Below are 6,383 nucleotides of genomic sequence, written 5' to 3' on the forward strand. Positions count from 1 at the left end.
TGTTAGTGTGTTGAGCCAATTCATGTCGAAACCGCTTGAAAGTCACTGGGTAGTAGCAAAAAGCTTGTTGAGGTATCTTTGTGGTACTGTTAATTATGGTATTTTATACACTGACGCATCTGATGTTACTCTAGCAGGTTTTTCAGATTCAGATTGGGTAGGTAACTTGGATGATCGAAGGTCCATCACAGGTTACACATTCAGCATAGGATCCGGGGTCATATCATGGAGCAGCAAGAAGCAGAGCACTGTAGCTTTCTCTTCGTGTGAAGATGAGTATCAAGCATTGTGTGCAGCGACGTGTGAAGCGATCTGGTTGAAAAGGCTTCTCAAAGATGCAAGAAAAGAACAGAAGAATCCCACTTCCATCAAAAGTGACAACCAGAGCACCATTAAATTGGCATACAATCTAGTGTTTCACAAAAACACCAAACATATAGACACTCAGTTCCATTTGGTTAGAGAGAAAATACAGTCAAAAGAAATTACTGTTGAATATTGTAAAACTTGTGACAATGTGGTTGATATTTTTACAAAGCCTCTTGCACGAGTGAAATTTGAATTGTTTAGAGGGATGCTAGGAGTTTAGGAGAATCCTTTCTCCATTAAGGGGGGGAGTTGAAAATAATTAATATTATTTTGTATTAATGGAGAAATGGTTACATGGTTGTGACGTATCTCCTTAGTTTAGGATTTGTTCCTAGAGTTTAGGAGTGTGGTTGCAACTTCCTGATTTCTAGTATTGTATTTAATGATGTAATCTTTCATTGATGAATAATAGAGTGTACGAGAGTGATCTCTCTATTTTTGTGGGTGTGGTCTCCAGGTGCAGGCCACACTTGAGAGCTACATCTCTTTCTTTTGAATTCTGTTCACATTTTATCTCCTTCGACCTCCTTGCTACCAGCTTCATAGTGAGTGAACTGAATGCCTGCGTCCATTGGGTGTTAGACTTAGCCTGTCGTCATTCTTAAAGTGATTCGCCGGTGGAGATGGTTATAATATTTAACCCAACAGTGCTCATAATGGTAATTGATTACGATTTGAAAACTAGGACAAGAGCTTTGGCCTCCTAGGCACTAGCTTGACCATGAGCATGTTGAGTCCGCGTGTCTACTGGATATTCGACTTAACCTGCTGTCATTGAGTCATTTTCAAAGTGATTCATCTAGGGAATTGGTTATGATTTTTAATAACACTGTTTGTAATGATAAATGGTTACTAGTTCACACATTGAAGAAGAACTTTCATCTGCAGGGCATTGGGGGGTGTCTCTAGACTCCAGGTGTTGGATTTACCCTGCTGCCATCAAGTTTCTCTTAAAATGATTTACCAGCGCAGTTGGTTATGATCTTTTGAAAGACTGGTTATAGTGGTAATTGGTTACAAATTCAAAACATGGACAAGAGCTTTGGTCTAGCTTTGGTCTCTTGGACACAAATTTCATCATGACCAAGCAGGGTGAGTGTGTTTATTGGATGTTGGATTTAGCATTTATATGTACAGTCACTTTTAAAGTGATTAGCTGTTGAAGTTGTTAACATCTTCCACAGCACTGCTTATAATGATCTTGGGCAAGTCCTAGGCACCAGTTTCACCTTGGATGGTTTGCTAGAGCACCATCGTAGATAAGAAGGTGGTTATGATATTTCACACGATAATAATTGGTCAAGACCTCTTACCGGAAGCACCGATATTGATAAGGAATACAGCTGCCAACAACCTTCAACTTAATCTAGATTCCAATGCCGGAATAGATAAACATGAGCATCATGGAGCTTTGTAAGTGATAAAAAGGAAATCAAATCAAAAGTTGATGATCATCCCATTAGTGGGTGCTTCAAATGGACCCTATCCACCACGGGATAAGTACATTTCCTCGTGCCATCAAGCTAATGACAAGCCTACAAGGACTCATGTTTAGGATATATTGTGCGGCCAATCTAGAATTTATATCGGTTGCGCCAAGGGCAATGTTGCAGTGATTGTATTGGGAAATCCAGATAGGTCCGTTAGTAATGGAGCAAATCAGAATCGTGGGACCACAAAGAAAGGTATGAAGCTGGCTTCCTAGCTTTTGCTTTGGAAAATAAGGCCACCAAGGCTTTGGAAAATAAGGCCAACAAGCATGCCCTGAAACATGGGGAGAGAAATGGAACGAGATATACATTAGAAGATTACAATCATGAGAAGGCAGAGGAGTCAATTCTATGGACCTTGAGTGCAGATGTTGGAAATAGGTACAACTGCCTAAGGCCTGTAAACAACTACAAAATCTGTTGATAGCGTTGTCGGACGGATATGTGATGGCAGCGAGATTGCTGTCTATGAGTGAAAGAAACAGGGCAATCAGAAATGGAAGCTTCAACCTGTTCATTCAACAACTACAATTGCCTTCACGGAACCACCATAGAGTAAGAGATGAAGCTGGCTTCCTAGCTTTTGGTTTGGAAAGTAAGGCCACCAAGCATGCTCTGAAACATGAGAAGGAATGAAACCAGATATATGTTTGCAGATTACTTCGCTTTGGAAAGTAAGGCCACCAAGCATGCTCTGAAACACGAGAAGGAAAGGAACCAGATATATGTTTGCAGATTACAATCATGACAAGGTAGACGTGTCAACTCTATGGATCTTGAGTGCAGTAGTTGGAAATAGGTATAACTTCCTAAGGCTTATGAACAACTGCAAAAACTGCTGATGGCCATGTAGGAGGAATATGCTATGGTAGCAAGCTTACTGTCTCTGTATGAAAGAAACAGAGTAACCGGAAATGGAAGCTCTAGCTTGTTCATTCAACAATTACAACATGGACAGCAAGATCAGAAGGTGCTAACCAGTCTTCAAATGTAGCATCAAAACATGTCAGGAGTAAAACCTGACTCAGCTCCAAGAATGAGCAGATACCTGGTGTTTGTCAACCTCTTTTGCTGGTGATTTTTGATAAAACTGTTGCTTACGGAAGATCAGTATTTGCTCATACCAGTGCTAGCTATAGTTAAATAGATTCTAATTAAATAATGAAGTATCCTACACCTGTCACTTCAATCAATTTGCTTTGTTGAATATGTACAAAACCTTTAACGATGAATTGAAATCAATTTTAGGTCAAACACATTTCTTCACCTACAACATTTTCATTTTTATCCATGACCAAGGAAAACCAAAATAACAACAAACATTATAATTCCTATAATAAACGAATATGTCAATGAGACAACGGCGGAAAATTTAGCCCCAGTAGGAATCCCAGCTCCGAGCTGGTTTGCAACCCTCACACTGCATATCCACAAGTAGGCAAGTAAGACTGATATTCGAGTGTAAAAAATATATCACTATTCTAAGCTGCAGCTACAGTTTAAAAATTATATACACATAATTACCCGGTCGCAACCAGAAGGCCCAGAGGTATACACATCATCAATGCAAGGATGGCCAGGCTGCCAGGGATTCAAACCAAAAAAGATTACTTGAGGGCTGAATGCAAACTCATTGTCTGTAAGCTGGAATAAGTAAAATTGACTTAAACACTAACCAATAGCAATGCACAGGTTGCTATCTTTATGTTAAGAATATTTCAATGCACAGTATACATTATGATTCTATAAAGAAGTATTATGCGTGGTATGCATTATGGTTTTATAAAGGCTTTAATATTCATTTTACTGCATTATAATGGTATAAATAGGGAAGATGAAGGATAGAGGTATGTGAATGTAGCATAAATTTATTGTTATTTGAGATCTGGAGTGTTTTTTTAAGGGATTTTCATTTAGTAATACTTGATTATGCCGGTATAAAGATATAATATGCATTTTACAATTTCTCAGATGTATTATAATTAATCTTAAAAAAATTAAAATAATTAATCTTAAAAAAATTATGTGAATGCAATATGGATTCATTTTTTTAGATCTCAAATGTCTTGTAAGTAATTTACATTATTATATGTTGATTAATATTTTATATATGGTATATATTATGACTTTATAAAGATATAATATGCATTTTACAATTGAAGAGATATATTATAATTATATAAAAATAAAATATAATTTAAACATTAAAAAAAGAACATGTGAATATAATATAGATTCATTTTGATTTTAAATTTTGAATGTCATGTAAATGGTCTTCCATTTACTTCAATGCATTATATATACTATGATTTTATAAAAATATAATATATATTTTATAATTTATAAAAGAATAAAATACATTTTAATCATTAAAAAGGATATATAAATACAATCTAGTTTTATTTTAATTTTAAATTTAAATGTCTGGAAGGTAATTTTTATTATATATTTATTAATATTTATTAAAAAAAAATGTATTTTGCAATTTTAATCTTTTCATATATAAAAAGAGATGATATGAGAAGGTAATATAAATTAATGTAATATTTAAGTTATGTGAAAAAAGTTCCATCTTAAATAAGATTTATCATATTCATTTTTCCAAATATAAAATCTATATCATTATTATTTTTTAAATATCTAATATATTAAAATGAATTACTTTATCTTGTTATTCACTTATATCAAAATAGAATCCATTTTTTTACCAAATAAAAGGCAAATCAAGCATAATTTCAATATCTTTTACACTTAAATCAAGTAAAGTCCATTTTCTTACCAAATAGAAAGAGAATCCAGCATAATTTCAGTGTCTTCTACTTGTCCTGTCATCAAAACCAAAATCCTGTAATATAAAAACTACAAGCTGTTGACAGAAGGCAAAGTATTAGAAATTGTCAGCTATGGGTAACCCCACATGTTTTTCAATTTCTTGAGAATTTATTGAAGTTAAACTAACCCTGACAGAGCACCAGATGCCACAGAGAGCTTTAAAAATGGCCAGAGTTCGTCAAAAGCTTCCATGGAAAATTCAGTCCATGTCAACGGACACCCACCGCGAGTAACATAAAGGAAAGTGAAAATCGTAGACACCCAATATCCAATGTTTAATGAAACAAACGCACCCCAGAGGCCCATATTAGAATTCAAGACCAATATCCAATTTAACAGAACAGTGGTTACTGCTCCAAATGCAGCTGACACTGCGGGGATCATATTCTTTGATTGCGAACTTAAATATCTACTCATCGTACAACTGAAAGGCATTGAAAGACATAGCGGAATGCACCACCGCGCTGCTCGCCCGGCTAAGTCAGCGATATTTTCAGGATGCCCTAGAAACCTGAAAATAGGGGCGGCAAAGATAAAGATTGGAAGAAGAAGCCCTGCAACTCCAGATATTACAATCCAGGAGCGCTGCAGATATATTCCAAGCATGCTGTGTTTCTTTGCGCCAAAAGCCTGTGCACATAGAGCCTGAAGTGCATTTGTCATTCCCGTCTGTTCAGCCAAATTAGATGTGTGAGAATTACAAGGCCCGCCTAACCGAGCCAGGTTAGATGCAGTGTTTGAATCACTGGGTGGCGAGATGTTGATCGTGATTTACGCACATATAGTTAAAAAATCTTAGGTATTGTATATAAATTTGAATTGGAAATAGGATTTCATTGCAAAGAAATTGGCTTTAAAAAAATTTAGGGAAAATTTGAAAATAATTATATAATCTATCAAAATACTTTAAAAGCTTTAAATATAGTGCATAAAATGAATATTTGTTGGAAAGAAAAAGTTTATAAAAAGTTTAAATGTATTGCATAAAATGAATATTTGTTGGAAAGAAAAAGTTTATAAAAAGAATGAATATTTGTGGCAAAGAAAAAGTTTATAATACTTTTCTATTTCTGAGATGTTTAGAAATTTCTATATTACAACTTCATATTGTTAGAAATAACACTGAGAGGGGGTGAATCAGTGTTATCAAATCAAACACTTTTACATTTCTATACTCAGATTCATATACGCTAGTTAAGCGAACCTGCATGTACACGCAACTGTGTTTAATGCAACTAGCGTATATCCAGTAAACTTATGATTCAGTTAATCCATTAAATGTTGATCTTTAGTTAGTGCATCGGAACTTTATTAACCATATGAACAATAAACATGTGCAGTAAAATAGAACAGATCATCACACACAAAAAGCACACATAAACACCATAATATAAGGTGGAAACCCAATGTGGGTGAAAACCATCTGCTGCAAGTCGTCTCTATCTTCTTTTAATAAGAAACTTCTTTTTACAATATTTCTATACTAGTGCAGTCTTATACCAATACACAAGCTTTTATCTGCAGAAAGCTACAACCTTCTCTCTTTCTCTAGCGTCTCCTGGAAGGGAGCTGCAACCCCATTAGCTCTTGTATTCGCCGATCCTTTCACTAGTACGGAGGTGCCGGCCTACTGAATGCTCCAACCTTCACTCGTTTTCCAGTTGCTACTGGAAGGGCACTACCACCCCCTTA

General features: G+C 35.4%; 2 pseudogenes across 1 annotated transcript; both read right to left on the reverse strand.

Moving 5' to 3' along the window:
• Nucleotides 1-3,143: 3,143 nt before the first annotated feature.
• Nucleotides 3,144-5,424, reverse strand: LOC149170446 (protein DETOXIFICATION 27 pseudogene; annotated as a pseudogene). Its single transcript, XR_016259221.1, has 3 exons — nt 4,639-5,424; nt 3,384-3,440; nt 3,144-3,279 (listed from the first exon to the last, which is right to left on the reverse strand). The product of XR_016259221.1 is annotated as a protein DETOXIFICATION 27 pseudogene (transcript).
• Nucleotides 4,809-5,354, reverse strand: LOC149170447 (protein DETOXIFICATION 28 pseudogene; annotated as a pseudogene).
• Nucleotides 5,425-6,383: the final 959 nt, after the last annotated feature.

This window comes from Pinus tabuliformis, chromosome 4_2, assembly GCF_031772625.1.
Source record: "Pinus tabuliformis cultivar Carrire ecotype Pingquan chromosome 4_2, CPIR1, whole genome shotgun sequence".
In the NCBI taxonomy this organism is placed as follows: Eukaryota; Viridiplantae; Streptophyta; class Pinopsida; order Pinales; family Pinaceae; genus Pinus; species Pinus tabuliformis.